Source organism: Clytia hemisphaerica, unplaced genomic scaffold (genome assembly GCF_902728285.1).
Source record: "Clytia hemisphaerica strain Z4C2 unplaced genomic scaffold, Clytia hemisphaerica genome assembly, whole genome shotgun sequence".
Taxonomy (NCBI): domain Eukaryota; kingdom Metazoa; phylum Cnidaria; class Hydrozoa; order Leptothecata; family Clytiidae; genus Clytia; species Clytia hemisphaerica.
The window spans coordinates 14,767-34,610 of record NW_027104115.1 but is presented as its reverse complement, the minus strand read 5'-3'; the positions used below and the strand labels follow the sequence as shown (position 1 = coordinate 34,610).

The 19,844-nt window shown below is 33.9% G+C and overlaps 2 long non-coding RNA genes across 2 annotated transcripts in view; both read right to left on the bottom strand.

The window, feature by feature from the left end:
• The window catches only part of LOC136813475 (uncharacterized), a 79,432-nt gene extending 64,047 nt beyond the window's left edge, over positions 1-15,385 (bottom strand). Inside the window, exon 1 of the long non-coding RNA XR_010847476.1 lies at positions 15,376-15,385. This is a non-coding gene — a long non-coding RNA (uncharacterized lncRNA). The remainder of the gene's footprint in view (positions 1-15,375) is intronic.
• LOC136813472 (uncharacterized) lies at positions 1,089-2,031 on the bottom strand. Its single transcript, XR_010847474.1, has 3 exons — positions 1,851-2,031; positions 1,465-1,603; positions 1,089-1,224 (listed from the first exon to the last, which is right to left on the bottom strand). It is a non-coding gene; the product is annotated as an uncharacterized lncRNA (long non-coding RNA).
• Positions 15,386-19,844: the final 4,459 nt, after the last annotated feature.

The following is a 19,844-nucleotide window of genomic DNA, read 5'->3' as shown; positions in this document are numbered from 1 at the left end:
TCATCTGGATAATCGTATAAGTGAGAACCTTTTATATCCACTGGTCAAAAGCAATGCAAGAGAAGGCTTATAAAAAACCTATTATCCAGATGATAGTAGAGTAACTATACCTTCCAATATGATTATTAAATTATCACATTTTTCAGTAACTACAGGTTCAGTATCTGGGAATGGTACGTGTGCTAAAGTAATCAGACTGTCAACCAGTTCCTTCCATTCATCAGGTAGACAAGGTCCATTGAACTCTTTCAACAGATTGAAGAAAAGTGGACAGTGTTGTTGAAGTTTTCTCATTTTGGTGACTGACGACTTGATCGACGGGTCGAATAAATCAGCCATCAAATAGGCAACCTCTTCACTCGGAAAAATGTAGCTGCAAACTGGACTCGACGAATAAAAGACATTGTAGGATATCAACAGCAGAGTCCAGATGCTCTTCTTCATACCACCGCATAACTTTCAAATTTCTGGATGAAAACTTTCCATCTCAGTGATGAAGGTATCAAGTTCGGAAGAAGAAAGCTTTTTGGAGATCCATTTCTTGAGATGCTTCCTGGTATGCTTCTTGGAATAGCAAGACGATCCCGATAATTCCTGTGAACGGGAAAACAACAGTTTGCTAAAACTTTATATTCATCTTCTGTTTCAGCGACGAAACAAGAAAAATTAGGATTCTTAACTCTCGACTACAAATAATACGATGACAAATACTATCTTTAAATACATCGGAATAGCAAAACAGAATAACATCATAGAAAAAGGTATATTCAAAAATAAGGTATATTAACATAACGAAAGATTCAATCTAAAACAGTGAAATTTAGACATAAAACAACGAATTTCGATTATATTAGCAACGAAAAGATAAATGCACTCTGAACTTGGAATGTTTAATCCATTACCAGTATCGATTGGCCTTATTATTTCATTATTAGGTTGACTTACGAGAATTTCGGTGTTGGTGTTTCATTTGAATTGTCATTTAAAACGAGCGCCGAAAATTTCTTCTGATGGCCAAGACTGGTTGCATCACAAACAACACATTCTGGATGCTCACCACATTCAGGACATGTGGCTCCCTCAGCAAAAGAGATATCCAAAAGATCAAGAAAGGAATACCAAGCATCTTTGAAATCTTGATATGTGAGATCCTTTCGGAAAGTCGAGTTTCCTCCATTTTCTTGAGACAATGCAAGTATTTTGTAATAGCCATTTAATGTGCAACTAAAACAAAAAAAATATTGGAGCTAGTCGGAAAAAGTCATTCATCCAAAAACAAGTAGTTTCGGTACAAAAAATTAACTAAAGCTTTAATTGGGGGCTAAATCATGTTTTGAAAATGCATGTAATCTAAGGGAGCTGGAACTGCTCATATCTTTAAAAGTTTTGAAATTCCGATTTTTTATATTGCTTATTTGGAACATTGTTTTTGGTGGAAGCCTAGTTTAAAAGATTTAATTATACCTATTTCCAATTAGAAAGTGATACATATAGTCACGTAACAGATTATGATGCATTAGAAATTTTCCCATGTTTAAGATGCCTTGCTCTGAGCCATCATATTGCTGAGATGATCGACATTGCGTGCAGAGCTTTGTAAGAACTAAAAAAGAAGCAAATATATCAAAGTCGATCAAAATATTTCAATTTAGGTTAAGATGAGATAAGAGATAATAGACATGAATAAATTTTGGATCAGGTGGGTTCGATCCCACTGCCTCTAGTACTTACTTTGAGTACTATTGCTCTACCGATTGAGCTACCGATCCTGATTTTCACGAAATATTTAAAAATTTACTAATTGAATTACGACCTGAAATGAGCCCATAAGTACTCATTCAGCCATTTACCTTTACATTTGTACACATAGTTCTTGTCATAAAGGTTTACGTGCTTCGATTTAGTAAAAGTTTGATCTTCGCCACAACATGAAAACGAGTCTTGACAGACAATAACGCCATCTTCATCTCTTGGCAAGTTAACAAGTAACGGAGCACTTAAGCTCCCTTGGTTATTTATCCTGTTTGTTGATATTGCCTTTCTCAGAATCCTTGGCGTATCCTTAGGTTCGATATCGTTGGTGGCGATAAAATCTTGCACCAAAATGTTATCATCTTTGACAAGCTTCAAGTGAGCGCAATGTCTACAATACGTTACATTACAAACGTGACAATAGAATCGTGATGTAGGTTCATTATTTGAAACCACACCAACAGAGCCTCCCGTCACAACCAATAGCTTTTCTACATCAAACATTATTTGAGAAACATCATCTTCCTATGAAATAGCAATTAATGAAGCAATTCTATACAACAAATAAAAGAGTTAGTAGATAAAATAGGGATGAAGGAAAATATCTAACATTGAAAAAAAAGAAGAAATAGAAAGACCGTTTAGGGTTTTCTTGAAGAACCTTACCGGCTGCTCAGGAGCGTAGTCTGAAATAGATAAAACGCAAATCATCAAATCATTTCTAGTGTTTGTTGAAAGTTAATTTCAGTAAATATTGGGATTGGATATGGCAAAATTTTAACACTTAAGATTACAAAGTTTATAGATAAAAATGAGTTTGGGACTTGTATACTAACTCAGTGGATTATCAGAATTATCATTATCTTCGTCCCCATTTTCGTCTTCGTTTTCATCCCAATCCTCCAATTCAAGTATGATGTTCCGGACGCTTTTAATAGTAGAAGATAATAATTAGAAGAATGTTCATAAGAAGAGTATTCATAATTCTTAGAAGAAATATTTGTATCAGTACTCGCTGCTGCTAGAGTAGAAGCACACATAAACGTCCTACATATTTGTACTTACTACTTTCAATCTGTGAGTGACCTGAATCAATATTCAAAGCATTTACTAGATCAGATTCTGCTTCATCGCAGCTACATCCATACAACCAGCGTGGGGATTTACCATCATCATCTAAGCAACAGGTTCGATTGATAATGAGATACCTTCGTTTCTTAAAAAGGAAACCAAAACTTAGCTTAAACTTGACTTCTTTATTGCTTTATCTTATTAACATGAAAATTATCCCAACATTGGGATGAGTAAAAAATAAAAACTTGTCTTGATAAGTCGAGGCTGTAATGCGATCCAATGTTCAGCCAATAATGGGATAAAAGGCAGTAAATTCATTTAATCAAAAATATTATAAATAGCAAAAGTATTATAAATAGAGGTCTAGCAACCTTTAAACGAGATTTTTCAGTGTCATAATCCGGAACAACAATCTTCGTATAGAATTTGTCAATAGAGATAAGTGCTTTGTGTTTTCTGATTTCGATTTCGTAGCCATAAGATTCGTCCTGTTCAACAGTCATCTAAAGAAGTTCGACTTAATTATAATTTTTTGAAGCTATTGATAGTTATCGCACGGTACCGATAGATAAGGAAAATATGAACAAAATGTGACCAAGAAAATCATATGTCATCTGATGACTGGTTTCGTGTCACCTTCAAAAAATGTTGTTAAAAAACTTTTTCCCTTCAGTCGAAATTGTAACTCTTCTTTCAAAGTTATGGCTCTCTTCTTCTCTCTTCAAAACTATCGAAAAGGAAAGCGAACGATAAAACCATATTATACTACAAAACATTGAAGCGGGAAAGAGAAAAGCTGTCAATATTTTACTTGACCTCTTGTTAATATGACCTCTCGCACCGATGTGTAAAATATTAGATCAACATTTAGATTTTATCACACCTTTTTCAGCCAATTAGATTGATTGAATAATTCCCAGTTGACAATAATTAATCTTATATATTATATAGGCCAACGATGCTGTAACGTATTGAGCAGATTATCTTACCCGATATGGGCCATCGACTTCAGTTTCTACCTAAAAGCCAAAGAAATACAGAATTAACCAAAATATTTAGTTTGGTCTACTTTTTTTCTCTTACCAGTGGCAGGCCCACACTCTGACTCTGAATGTGATTATAAAAACTTTAGTTCTACTGCAACGACGAAAATGCTTTACCATATACACGACTTATTGGTGTCGATTCCCAGGATATTTCAAAGGACTAAAATGCAACTAATTAAAATACAAATAAACTATAACGAGTTGTTAAAAGGAGGAAAGAACGCTCCTGACCTGGACGCTATCATAATGGTCGCTACCGTAATAATCGAAACCATTGTTGATTACATGTTCATTAACATCAACACTTTCGTCGTTAGTTGCTTCCCATGCCTAAGATTAAATGCAATGTATGAGTATAATTTAGCCAATCATAGAAAAATTTATAAGCTTTATCATTAAAGGAGCAATAAGGTCTGGAAATCATCACTAAACTGATACATAATGAAATATGGAAGAGCTCATTAAGACCAATCCAAAAATATATGGTTTACTTTTTTCTATACCAAATTACAGCTGTTAATCCTACATGAGTAGGAAACGTTAGTTCCTAGCGGGGGGAGGGACTATATTTTATGTTTAAGTAATGTTTTGTAATATATGTTCGTAGTGTACACGTGTCTTTGTTTCAATAAAGAAAAAAAAATGAGTAGGAAACAAGCAAAAAGGTGATATAGTTGTCTTACCTCGCTGTTGATGCTTTCGATATTTACAATTGGTCTGCTCTCACTGCGGACGAATGAAGCATCGGGACGATTCTAAATAAAGCATACTTTTGTCTAGATTGTGTATTTTTTGAAATGATATTGTTCATGATTATAGATTGTGATTGCATTGCTCTTGTATTACAGAACAAAACTTACATTGTTTCTTTTATATATTCTGCAAAATTCTTGTTTGTTCGTCTGTGCGATCCGTCTCTTTCGAAATGTGACAGTTTCAGGTGATTGTTTCCTTTTATTTAAAAGCAAAAAAGAAAGATTCTCTACGAATATGAATCACATTTCCCTTAAAGCTACTAAACAAAATTCTTGTATTGTGTCTAGCTTCTGTTGAGTGAGCTCTTTATTCTCGATCATTAATTTGTCTTTGCAAACATAATATTTCTCCAATTAAAATTCTAACGATCGAAGTTTTCTTGTTACTTTTGAAATCTTCTTTCGTAAAAACGGATGTATGTATATGAATAAAACCCACAAATAATTAAAAAATATCTACTATCGATAAACCTTTTTTTTGAACTGTCACCAGATACATTATTGTTGATGTTGTTACTTGCTGGTGTTTCCATACTAGAAAATATGTATAATACATTGTAGATAAAAGCTGCTTAGTGACACAAGGGTCAAACAATTTAATCCTTATTCATCAAAAAAGATAGTACAAGGAAAATAGTTTGTTATGATGGAAGGTTGGCTACCTTAAAAAATTCCCGAATACAATATTCAAAAACAGGATGTAAAAGAGAACATACTTGGCACATTTTTTCTTGTTTGATTCAACAATTTTACTGCTGGCAGAACTTTTGGGGCTGATGATAAAGAAGTAAAAATGAATTTTATCAAAATATGGTGGTGTTCAAAAGCAAAGCATATATATATTATATTTAATTAAACAAAATTACAACAAACAACAAACAAAGTTACCTTAATTTTTCATTTCTCTTTTTCCAATCATCAATATCCTTTAAGGTCTTTTCACTCAGAGCCCTTGGATCTTCCTTACTAAGTGACTCGAGCATCCAATCACAGCCACGAAATAGGTCTGACAAGCTACCTGTTTTCTTCTTTTTCTTTCTGTAACTCATTTTTACTTAACAACTTATTTAAAAGATTATATGAACATTTAAATAAAAAGAGTCATTGACCGTTGGTTTGACAAATTTTTGATGAAATAAAATCTCAACTGTTTTTATTTTTGTCCAACCTCTCCTCGCAATATGAAAACCATAGTCAAAACAACCAACAAATATTTTAAAACAATAACTTAACGGGATTCTCTATTTCATATGACAAGACAAATGATGTTTCAGTTTCAGTTTCAGAAATGAAAAGACAAACATTTTTTTAATAAAAAGTTTTGATTTTTTATAATGTTTTTAGCACAATGTGTAGACATATCCATTAAAATGTGTAAAAAAATTTTTCCGTCATTTTCACCTAGATGACTCCACCACAGAGTCTTTAAGTGTCTGCCATATTTATGTAATTTCCACCTTTCACTCTAAAATAGCCTTACAAATCCGGTACAGAAACCCTCAATTACAAGCTAACTTAAAGCAAATTGTTTAGGTGCTGAAAACGCAGACATTTTTTGTTTAGTGATGTGGTAGTATATATACCCAAAAAAAGTCAAAAATCCTTTTAGTACCATGGCGTACTAAAATACCAAAAAGGTGGTATCCAGACCAAAATATAATAAATTTTGAGAATGTATATTAGTAGTAGAATTATTAATTTTCAGAATTTTTGAAGGTTTTTCAGAATTTCTCATGATATTTCAGAATTTTCGTAATTTCCATTGTTATTTAGGAGAACCTGACGGCCTAATGATAACACAGCTAATACAAACAGGATAAATGATCTTGTCCCTAGGTAACAGCTGTGTTGTAAAAGACAAATCAATTAAATGATATTTTCATTATGTAACAAATTTTATGATGGAATACCGTGGAAGTAAAACATGCATAGCCCTCCAATGAAATACCTGGCTGGTCATTAAAATACAATAAGTTAAATCAAAACCAATCTGCCCACGGCATATATGAGATTCTACAATGGTAGAGTAGAGCTGCGAGAGCAGAGCTAACGTAGTTCATTTGTTTTGAATTTTGCTGCTTTGATTGGTCAGGCATTTGATGACTATGCAAGTTTCCCTCCACTGATGCAAGTCACCTGACTTCGCGATAGTTACTCAAAATTCTGCTGCGTTCTCCACAAAAAACTAATCATAAAACAGCGTGGTTTGTACTTTTGAGAAATATGGCCCCAAGAAAACAAAATTTTGTGGTCTTGTGTCAAAATTTTCCAGAGAATTCTAGAAGTGTTTACACAAAATCTATTTCTTTAAAATGGACTGGAGTATTCTTGAAAAATCCTTTTAATAAACATCTATCCAGGCGGTGTCAACCGAACCCTATCGAACCGATTTTCGTTATCGAACCATCAAACTTTATTGAACGATAGCTGTTCAATTACCGAGCCCGATCGAACAGCTATCGAACTTTACGAAAATTTCTTGATAAGTTCGATTTAGTTTGATGAGTTTTCTTTGTTCGATGTATATAGTTCGATTGATGTTCGATGAGTTCGATTTAAGTTCGATGTGGTTCGATGGTTGTGTCGGATTGATTCTACTTTTCTTTACCTTTCAGAAAATTACGAGGTTGTTTAATCAAAACACAGGCACCAAATGCTTCTTTCTTTAAAGAAAGTAATAAAATTAAAATCTTTTTTTTTTACAAATTAAACGACCAAAGAGCTTGTATAAAAGCTCCAGCTTGTCCCATCTGATGGGATAGATATAGGATGGCCTGCAAGAATGGCCCGTGGGCGGGCGGCCGCCAATACGTCCTCGGAATATAAATAAAAAATTGGGCGGCAAGGTATAAATCGATTTAATCGAACCAATCGAACTTCATCGATCTTAATCGAACTGATCGAACCTCGTATTCATCGAACTGCGATATCGAACTATAATCGTATATATAATCCAAATCGAACAGTAATCTTCGATAGGTGTTCGATTGGATTCGGTTATCGAACAGCTATCGTTCGATAGAGTTCGATTAAGCTCGATTAGTTCAATAATCGAACAGTTCGATTGACACCGCCTGGATCTATGTCTGAGATTTAAGAACCAGATTCCCTGTCGTCAAATATTGTGCTTACGAGATGCCATATAGGGTTCAAAAATTCTTGAAGTAACCTTGTTCCTTGGAGAAAAAAAGCAAGTGGCTGTTGAAAAAAGGTTGAGTAACCTTTTCATTAAAGGAGGGGGGCTTTTTTGTTTGATTCTATCACAAAATCATTATATATTTTGAAGAAGAAGTGGCAAATGCTGAACGACATTAACGTGTCAGATAATAATTAATCAAAAACGAATCAAATATTACCTAGAATCTTTCAATCTCATTAGAATCAAATTGTGTTTATATATCAAATCTCAAAATGTAATATTTGTTATTACGCACGAGCGAGCGCAGCGAGCGAGTGCGATTCTTTTGGCAAAAGCGCGGGAAAAAAAGCTGATATGCGGAGTGATAAAATCGATTTTTACCCTTTTTCAGCCTCGTTTCCATTCAGACTTTCGTCGTCGTGTGCAACTGTCTTAAGTCCCAATATGGAGAATTATCGCCTGTACCCGACTGTCTGTTGGAAGCATTACGTAATGGATTTTTTCCAAATCTCTTTTTAAATCGAGCTCCGGCGTGAAAAACAGTAGGATGTTTTTCATACGACGATGAATACGTCATTTCTTCGAGAAACGTCGAAGGAAAATATAAGTATCCTTCTCGATCGGGAAACGTCGCTCGGTTCGGAAGCATATTGTTGATCGGACCATACTGCCTTTTAACAGTCAAAACAAAGATGGCGGCAAAAATAAACAACTGGTTGCTACTGCTCTTTCGCTATTTTTCTTTGGTTTTTATGCTTTAATGAGTTGAATTGGATCATGATTTTTGTGTGATTGTTACAAGAAATGGTTGATGATGAAGTTTTCTTATTATTCCTTCCTGAATTTGATGTTTCATTTGGTTTGGCATGAGAGATTGATGCAATCTCTTCTTGAAAAACAGTATATTTTATCCGGTCGATATTTTATCAACTTTCACAACAAACTAACTTCAATTTTGCCCGTATATTTACACAAATTCTAACAAGGCAGTTGACTGAATATTTGTGGATAAATCTGACCATGCTATATTTGAAAAATTTTGCGACATCAAAAAAGTTTGAACTCACTTTTTTATGATGGTCAGATGGTAGATGCGGCACCCAACATGGAAATGGTTGTGGTTGGATATGAACTGGTTAGCTTTAATGTAAAAATTTAAAACCAGAGCAAAATTTACTGATTGATGATTGATGTTTTAAAAATGCAACGTGGAAAACTTTTGGTTGTGAATTTGGACATTTTCTTGCACGTGCGTTTGAAACGTGGAAATTTTTGCTGTGATTTTGGACATTTTCTTCTACGTGCGTTTTAAACGTGGAAAACTTTTGGTTATGAATTTGGACATTTTCCTCCACATGCGTTTAAAACGTGGAAAACTTTTGGTTGTGAGTTTGGACATTTTCTTGCACGTGCGTTTTTTAAAACGTGGAAACTTTTGCTGTGAATTTGGACATTTTCTTCCACGTGCATTTTAAACGTTGAAAACCTTTGGTTGCGAATTTGGACATTTTCCTCCACGTGCGATTAAAACGTGGAAAACTTTTGGTTGTGAATTTGGATATTTTCTTCCACGTGCGTTTAAAACGTGGAAATTTTTGCTGTGAATTTGGACATTTTCTTTCGCGTGCTACTAAAACGTGGAAATTTTTGCTGTGAACTTGGACATTTTCTTCCCCGTGCGTTTAAAATGTGGAAAATGTTTGTCGTTAACTTGACATTTTCTTCCACATGCATTTAAAAAATGTAGAAAAGTTTTGCTGTCAGGCAAAAATAAAAAAAAATGTAGTGTTTCCGGAATGCGGGTGAAGGAAAAAAGCTTTGATGCGGCCGGCCATAAAAAAAATTTTTATTTGATTTTTTTGATGACTTAAGGCAATTACTTTTTTATTTTCTGGTTTACGGACATTCAAAGATGATCTTTTGGACCTGAGGGTGGAAAAAAAATAAAAATAAATTTGCTCTTTTCAAACTTTAATGTTGGAGAAAATTAAAAAAATATGTTTTGAGAAGACTTACATATATACATTAAAGAATGTTTTTAGTAGTAAGATCTGGACACACTGACTCTCCCTTTTACTTGCCCTTCTTGCTTTTATAAATGTAATTTTCTATAAAGTTTCCTTTTTATGGCTGTCCAGTACAAGGTAGGAAGATCATAAATAAATAAAATATTTGTAAAGTCCAATTTTATTTTTATTTTATTTTTGCAAAAAAAACGTCAGCGATCCCGTAAACCAGAAAATAAAAAAGTAATTACCTAAGTATATAATATATAAGATCATTGAAATAGAACTTCAACAATAACTTTAATGTACAAACAGTATGATGAAGTAAGCCCTGAATATACTAATGTATCAACTACTAACTAAATAACAATTCTTGATCTACAAGTGGGAATATCTAACCAAACTAATTTTATAGCTTAAATGCTCCAACTTGATTTTTTTTATAATGAACTATATAGATGAGCCCATAGTCTGCGGCCAGATCAGAAAATTATTATTTTTCACCCGGTTGGTTTCCAGAAACGCCACATTTTTTTATTTTTGCCTCAATTGAAAATTTTTTCAAGCAATATCCTGGCATGAAGACTTTTTTTCTTTTTGGAAATTTTGGAAATTATGATTGCCAATTACTGTATGTGACATTTTTTGCTTTTGCAGCATGCTTTCGAAAATTACAAAATGCCTTCTGCTAGGGGAATTTTTTCCTTTCGAGGTTCTTTCAGATTATGAAAATGTTTCCCAGTACTGAATATATATGAGATTTTTTTTTCTTCTTTTGCATTACACTTTTTTAATAGAACCAGTAAAATTTTTCTGAGCCTCGACTGTTCTTTTTTTTTTTTGCACTTTGAGCTTCTAACATGTTCTTATTAATAGGATGTAAGTCAGGTATTTCAGGAATTATTTTTATTACTTTGACCCCTAAATTGATTAAAATTGAGTAGTTTCAGGCTCAGCATTGTTCTTAAATTGTTCTTATTTTTTGGCGATTTTGAGCCTCGTTGTTCTTATAAAATTGTTCTTATATTAAAAAAAGTGTATGTTTGAAATTATGAAATTGTTTCCCTGTTTTGAAAGTTTTTACTTTTTGACATGCATTTCAAAAAATATAACTTTTGGATGCTATAATTTTTTACCTTTTTTTCAAAATTTTATATATTTTACCTTTTCTCCAATATTTTATATATCAAACCTTTTTTCCAATATTTTATATATGAAAGTATATGCAAAATATTTCATCTATTTTGAAAATATAAATTTTCCTTTGGTTTTCTTATTGTAAAATATTCTCAATTTTTGATGAACAAGATCAATTTTTGTAGATATACATTACCCCCCGATTTAAGAAAACGAGAAAGGAGAAAAAGTATTTTAGGTTGAAATTTTAAGATATTTGAGTTAAAAAAACTTCAAAAAAGCAGTTTGTTTTGAAAATAGAATCAAATTTCTTTTGGTTCACCAGAGTTTGTACATGTTTAAAATGCATTGATAGAAATTTTCCTTGCTCTCGTGACGATCATGAAAATTACGAGACTAGTGAACTAGTCGGTTATTACTTATAACCTTATAATAAAACTGTCAATCAAATAATGTAAACACTAATTAAATATTCAGCGCGCGTGAGAGAAAAGGAAAATAACCGACTAGAAGCTACTTCCAACGCCTTTTTTCTTCACCTAAAATCGTAAGTACAGACATACAGATTTCTGTATGTCTGACCCGTGCGGGATTGCATTTATTATTCTTTCTGTTTATTGCGTTTTTAGAAATGCTCATTTATTTATATGCTCCCATATTCAATGTTACTATGAAATATTATTTAGTCAAAAAAGTTGGATAGATTCTCAAAAACCTAAAAAAAGTTGTAAAATTAAACAACGTTTTTTGAGGGAAGTAGCTTCTAGTCGTTGAAATTCAGAAAAGAGACGCAACTTCACCCCTTCGATTCTTTTTATTTGGAGCTTGATTTTTTGTATATGGGTCTGTTTTCAACGACTAGTTTACTAGTCTAGAAAATTACCAAAAAAGGTTTGTTCACCATGCAAATATCGCGAAAATAGCCCAAATCATGCCTCGAATTATTTCACCCGAACGGCTGGGTACAACTTTTTAAAATTGTATCATAAAATGGCTAACTTTCTCATTCCCGGGAAAACATGCCTGCCCCGTCTCCGGGATCTTTTTGCTTCTAGGCGTCTCCGGCTAAAATCGGTGTTAAATCTACTTTTGTGGCGTTTTGGTCCTTTTCCGTTGTACACTAGCAATCGGAACGTTTCGCTGGGAATAAGGAAGTTTAGCAATCCTACGGTATGTAGTGTAAAAAACCTTTCGCTTGCGAACACGAGATTTTCGTATCGTGCGTAACCCCTTTTACAATTGATATATGATATGGTTTTCAAAAGTCAACATCTCCTCTTCAGCAGGCTTCAACGTTTCAAACAAAAAGTAGCATGGATTAAGAATTCCAAGTAAATTTCTTCCGATGAAATACTTTCCCTGAATGTATGTTTAGTCCCCCCTAGTAGGCATTCTAATTTCTAGGTGGACCGTTCTTTCTTGCATTCTATGCCCGCCATCTTTCTTTCTCTTCGCTTCGACAAGCCTTCGTGTAAACAATCGCACGAAATTGCCTTTCGATTTTGACTTGGGCTTAGCCGTGGGCTTCATGAGAATCCGAATCAAAAAATAGTTCATTATCCGAATTAAAAACTGAGGAATAACAAAAAAAATTTACTAGGGTGCATAGGCTTTGTAAAGCTAGAGCGCGTTTGCATCGAAAAATAAACCTCTGCTTATGGGTTCGTTGTCATAACAATAAGCAATTATTTAAAATATTTTTATGTGGTCACGCACCCAAATAAAGAGAAGAAAAGGAAATGAATTAAAAAATCTTGAGTTGTTTGCATTTCTTATAAATTTTTGTACACAAAAGAAAGAAAAAATGGCTGAAATGAATGAAAATTTGGAACCAAAATAAAGAGTTATTATGTTCTGGTTTACTTTTGAGGTAATGGATCTTATAATAAAATTAATTTCTTTGATGTGTTCCGACAAGTCGCTTAAAATGACATTCGGGGGCCTTGTTCTAAATAGCAGAGGCTTATTCTTCGGTGTGACCGCGCTCCAAAAAGAAACAAATAGCTCGAATATAAGAACTGAAGTAGGGCGACTTTACACTGAAGCTTTTCTACTGAAATCGATTAACAAAGGCATCTATTATTTACGGTGAAAGAAACTTATTAACAGAGTGCTTTGTCTCATCAAAATACTTCGATTGAGTTGTATAGTTTTTTGGTCTGATTTCACCTTTTCTAACAAAGACCTCTGAGACCTTTGAGACATCTCAAGCATCTATTTAAATTCAAAACATTCGAAAGGCTGCGAAATAAAAACTTTTTTCAGTGCTTTAAAAATGAAGAGGAAGAAACATTTTGTTTGAACGCCCCTGATTAGCCTCTCAAACAAGAAGAGCTTACTCTTCGACTCTTCTGGTTTTAAATTACGTGATTAAGAGAAAATCATATCATATCAAAGTTCAGTGTTAAGAGGCCCAATGTGTAAACAAATATCATAGTACGGAAATATTGGTATTTAGAAAATATAAAAAATATAAATAAGCTTAACAAATGGAAAGTGTTTTTTCATCTAGAGACGTAGTCACTTCTATCGTGTAGATGGAGTCCGGCTCACTACGAAATTGGACAGAGATCTGATCTTCCTGTCGACAATAATCTGTTACATGAGCTATGTACCACCCCCCCCCCACGCCAATCGAGGTCTTTTACAGCTTCTTTTTCCCAATACACTTTGACCTTTGCACCGATTTCAAAAAAACAGTTATAAGTATCTTCTTCTGGGTAGCTTTCTTCGTCTTCTTCTTCTTCTCCTTCACATTCGACATTTTGTACGCAACGCGGGTCAATAAAGGTAGCCAAAAAAGTTTCTAATTGTCCAAATATGTCGTTGACCGACTGAAAAGCTTCGAACTTCTTGAGAGTAGCAACACGAAGCTTTGTGCCATACTTTCTCACCTCTACCGAATCAGCAAAACCAAGAAGTGAAAGCCTCTGTTCTTGGTGAAGAATTTCTTTTGCTATTTTCAAGATATTCTGCATGTAGGTGACTTCAGCACGGGCTATGAAATCATCTTTCTTCGCTTTCTTGAGAAAGACTTTGAGTGTCAGCTCGTCTTTCGTACCGATGGTTGGTAATCCTTGCTGTTGAAGAACGCACCTTAAATCAGTTACCGATAACTTGGAAATCTTTGTTAAAGAAGCTGGAATATCGTGCAGTGTTTTTGGCTTGTAGGGGACGAATGGTTCTTTTGTCAAGCATTTCACAAGTTCGTGTTTCTTCTTGTTCTTGTGCTCCTGACATTCTTTCTTACACATCTCGATCAATTCGCTTTTCTTTTTTTTGTACAACACGTGCTTGCGTAGGGCTTCCTGTTCTTTTCCATCTTCGATGATTTTCTTTTGTTTTGATTGAATTTCATTGATTGACTCAGTGAGATCTTCCACGGTGACACTGCCCAGAAGTGCCAAGATATGCAATACTCCTGATGGAATCTACGAGATTAAAGTAACATCATTCATAGAAAAATAAATCAAGAGGGAGAGAGACAAGTTCCTTTATGTACATTGTGCATGCGCAAAGTCATTCATCGAATGTTCTAAATATTTTAAAAGTACATACGTGTACGTGCGCATATTCATGAATCTGGATTTTCTATCGCGTTCGCGACACCGCCGGAGAGCAGAATTTGAATAAAAAGAATCTATTCGAATCATAAACAAACATAAGAAAACATTTTGCTTATTCAGCAGCTCATGACAGTAAAATATCAAAACTGAAGCAGAACCAAAATAAAAACGGTTTATTTTAACCTTTAGCCACCGAATGATGTTCACCGTAGCGTACATCCATTCGTCATTTTTACGACCCTCAGTCTTTTGACAATAGCTCAAAACCACTATGTTTTCAGCTCTCGTTGTTTTCGAAAGCTGAGACCAAGGGCTTTCCAATGGTACCAAAAGAATTGCCTGAATCTTATTTGGTTTTGAGTTTCACAATTTGTGAAAAAAAAAAGAATTAAAAAAAAATAGCCATCAGAAATTAAAAAAGAAATATTTGAAGGAAAAAATATATATTTAAAAGATAATATAACTTTTCAGGCGGTTCTCTTTTTCCTTTAATAAAATCGACTTAATTAAATATTTCCTTAATTATTGGTTTGTTAACAGCTTATTAGAATAGAGTGCTTCAGGTTTGGACCTGCTTCAAGTTTGGCTTCTTATAAAAAATATCGAATACCGCTTACCTCGTCGGCAATTCGAAGTATAGTTGTCAACAGCCTCGAGGGTAAGAATAATTCGCTTTTCATTGTTAACTCAGGAATAAATTTGACAATTTTTTCTGCTTTTGATATCGAGAGAAAATGTACCTCTTCCGTTTCGAACCATCTGAGAAAGTCAGGAATCGGCTGTATATTATATCTTTCTGTTTCCTCACCACGAAACGCTTCATCTTCCCTTGATAATTATATAACACAAAGACTATTAACTTTTCGAACAGTTCGAGTAATTTGAAGTAAGTAAAACGACCTTATACTCACGAAAATAAAAACGAACGTACATGTGATTTAATATGATAACAAAATTAAAATTGACGAATTTAGAAAAAGTTACCTGTAAATTATTGATGTGTATTTATCGGTCCAGTTGGTCGCTGGCGAATTTATACGAAACATCAGGTTATAATCGTCCACATACCTGTAAAAAAGTTTTATAAAGTAAACACGGTTTTAACATTCGGTTAATTCGGGGGATTGGCATATTAATATATACGGATAAGAATTTCACTCAAAAACATGATATTCTTTAATAAGTTGAATAAGCAACTTAAACAATTTTGCATACTTACACCACACAGAATAGTGTTTTTTTTGTCGAGGGTGGATATTATTCTTGTTCTATTCGATTATATTGTTCTAAACATTAGACCTATTGTCGTAAATCTCATTTTTATAAAAAAAATTCTTATAAAATGAAAAATGTCTATTTATGTCAATTAATTAGCAAAATTATTGAAGATTTTAGTAAATATTTAGTAAAACAAACATTGACAAACTTGAAATTTATATTGAGACGATTAGTTCATCTGAGACGTAAAAAAAGTAAAACGAGCATTATGGAGGAGTGCGCTTTCCATTCAAGTTTCAATAGAAAGCATCTTTTCCGCAGATCTCATTAATTACAAACTACTCGTTTTAGACGACTTTTTCGCCTCGGGGTATAAAAACACCTAATCATAACCGTTTTCAAATCCTTAGTTATTACATATTTTCTGTTTCATGACATAACCCCCTGGAGAAAAATCATATGTCTACTATTTTTAGCAAAATCCAAAGAAATGCTTTTTATATGTATTATGAACTTCAATTTTGATAAAATTACTCCCCATTTTTTTTAATTGTATTTCTATTACAGAAAAATCGCTTTATTTAGTTTATTTAGTTAATTTGTAAATCATATTAAATCTTGATGAAAATATGAAAAGCAAAAAAAATATCACGGCGATCTTTCATTGGATTAATCGGATTCAAAATTCCTTGTTTTAGCCAAATTTTAGAAAATTGACTGAGAAAAAATGTTTTCTTTTTCTTTTATCCTTTAGAGGGCAAATAAAAGCACATTCTGTGAAAATTTCAAATCTCTTGCACTTTCCTATCCGGAATTATCTTGATTCCGATTTAGAGGGATCTCAACCGGGATGAGGACGGGATAGAGGGATCTCTCGAAAACGAAAGTGCCCAATAATTAGTCAACAGTTTGATGCATCAAAAAACTTTGTTCCCTACTTTTACATTGTTATAAGCAAACTTTATATACCAAATTTAATCTCCTTATGAGCACTACTTTAGGAGATACAAAGGAAATTAGCCAAAATAATCCCGATTTTACAAAAGTTCCAATGAAAGATCACTGTGATAGAAGTTTTGCGGTTTTAACGTTATACTACCTTCGTTTTATGAGATGTGCATTCCAAGTTAGTTTCAGATCCTTGTGTATTTTGTTATTCGTGAAACTGTAGGTCCAATCACATTCTTGTTTGGCTTCTTCCGAAAGGAGCAGGAAACTTCTCAGTTTATCTTCGTCATTGAATATATACTCCTCGTCAGTGATACCACGAAGACATGTGATTGGTTTCCCAGAGAAACTGCCTTGTTTGATGCAAAGACGAACCTCTTCTGCCATCGATTCCATATTTTGACGATGTTTAATATCTCCTACATCAAAATCCTTGTTTACAGATTTTGAGTTGAACGGTCCATGTCTCTGTAAACAATCATTTTCTTGGGCATGAACGCGTTCCACGAAGTTTCGTTTACTGTGATATTCAGCAAAAGAGATTTGGGCCACCATATCCAAATCGAGGTACTTTAAAAATCTTACCAGTAACATCTTGACCAATGGACTAGATGGTGCCTCACCAGGTCCATTGTCAACAACAAAAACGAATTTGGATTTGAGCTTACCAGAAGCTTCATTACGGACAATGTGATCGATTGAGGGATCTAGAATGATTTTGAAAATTTCGTTAAAACGCCGAAAAGTCGAGTCAGCTTCGAAATAACTCAAATTTATCAATGTGCAACTCTTCCCGCCTCTGGTTATTTTGGTCAACGTCTTCTTTTCAGAGCCAATATCAACTTCAGTAGTTTCGTGCTGAAAGTAATGAAACACTTTTCATATAAAATCTTTTTGTATTTTTACCAAAACATCAGTAGAAGTAGAATAGTAGAATAGAGAAATATATAAGGGGGGGGGGGTTTGTAGGGGTTTGAAATACCGTTTTCCCGTCAAAATCTTTGCGGAATCCCGAAAATTGAAAAAAATGATAATACCGTCACACTGGTTTGCAAAAGTTAAAATACCGGCAAAACGACAAAAAATGAGGCTAAATACCGTCACCGTCTGATTTTAGAATCTCGTTTTCCCGTCTCTTTTTTCGTCAAATCCCGTAATACCGTACTAAAAAAAAGGTCAATCCCGTTACACGGTAAAGGTACAACCCCCCCCCTTATAAACGAATATATCGTATTAAAGATTTATATAAGCCAAGAATATTAATGAATTCGACGTTAATCACCTTTTTCGTTTCCAAAAATAGGTGTGTCATTGGTGTGACAGCGTAAGTCCGACTTTGATCCCAGTCATGGTCTGGAGCTTGAATGTCTTTCCAGGACCTTCCAGGTTTTGCAACCGGTGTAACATCACCTAATCATGAAAAACACTGCAATTAAAAACCAGGTAATACTTTGATGAACCAACTGTTAAATCTATAACATAAGGTTAGAGGGAGCCCTTGGACTAAACTCTACCAACAAGACTAAAAACTAAATTCTGTAAACACGATTGGTTTAAGAGGCCTACTATACTGGTCATAGTGGAAAATAGATCCCTTTAAATTGTATAGAAAACTTCTGTCTGTCTGTATTTATAATAATATTGCTGGATGGTGGCTTCTCAAGATCTGAATCAGGCTTTAGGCATTGTCTCCGTCTCACCCGTTTTCCCTTGTATATTTCATTTTTATTACTGGCGGCTGTAACTGTTTTAAAGTTTTGTTCAATAGAGAAATCTGAATTTTATCGTTTGTTTCTTGAACAAACAAATGAATGAAATCTATTTGATTTTTTCTCAGAAAAAAATATTTGCTTTTGCAAATATAGGCGAATAAAGGAAATATAGAGGCTTCGAGCCCTCTGAACCCTTACTTAATATTTTCCCAACAACCACACCCACAAAATTTTGAAAGGACTTACCTCGTACTACTGTTTTTGCATCCTTTGAGTCGACCACGATATCTTTTTTGTCTCGAACCTCGACATAAACAGATTTACGTTTGCTGATGACCAGTGAACATTGAGAACCTATTCAAATAAAACATAATAAAGTTGCCGGTTTTTATTTCTATTTTTGAAATATGAAAATAAAGAGAATCAGCCCAAAGTTTTGGTTCCCATATTTCAAATTTTCCCAAGTTCTCACAGCAAATTTCTAAAGTTTTGGTCCAAAAAGTTTGGGCTGGCTATATATAGTATAAATATAAATAGTGTAAAGAAAACTCCCCTTGTTTTATATCACTTTTCGTTTTATTTACTTATTTTTGTTTGTTTGTTTATTTGTCTCAGGTTTGCTTCATTTTTCTATTTCCCGTGAGGCTTTTCACATACACGGTACGTCGCACCTGGCTCTAGTCTTTGCTTTCACTCATATTCTTGTCTCTTTTCTAAAGCTAATCATCGTCTGCTGTACTTAACTGTATGGACAGAAATGGATCAGTTCTTAAAATCATTTAGCTTCTTTCTCTACTTATTTTTATTTTACTATTTGGAACTGCGGGTCGGTTTTAGATAATGCCCGAGGGAGACTGACTGACAACCAGTAACACGTGTAAAGTTGTTATGAACCAGTCACAAGTCCGTCATGTGTTCTATTTATATATGTTGTTTTGCTTTTATGTTTCATGTTTGTCTTTGTATATGCATTATGATGTGTTATTTTAGTGATTATGTGTTTCTCATTCTCTTTTGTTTTAAAAGTCCCAAATCCTTTTAAAAATACCAAAAACATTCTTCTCTTTTTAGTTAGTTTTTAGTTCCTTATATATTAAAGCTTTTCCTTTCTTTGAAATGACTGATATGAGTTGTCTCCACAGTACCTCAATTAGTTAGCCTATGTATAATGTAGTAGTAAGTATCTTAATCAAAACTTTACCCCCATTTATGTCTTACCCGTTTTGAGCTAGCTCTTGGTGGTCTTTTGAGGGAGATATCAGCATTTACCATTCTTCCATGATGGTGCTGTTTTGCTGCCCTGCTGTTTTGGCGATAGTTCATCGTGTAATTGTAACACGATGACAAGCTAATCTTGAAATGATCAGGGGCACTCAACAAAATCCTTTGTCTTGCTTGCCACATGAATAAATTGTTTTCTTCTGGCCTGTAAATTGTTGACCTCAGAAGTCTTGGATGGGCTTCCATTCCACCTTGATCGAAAAATGACTC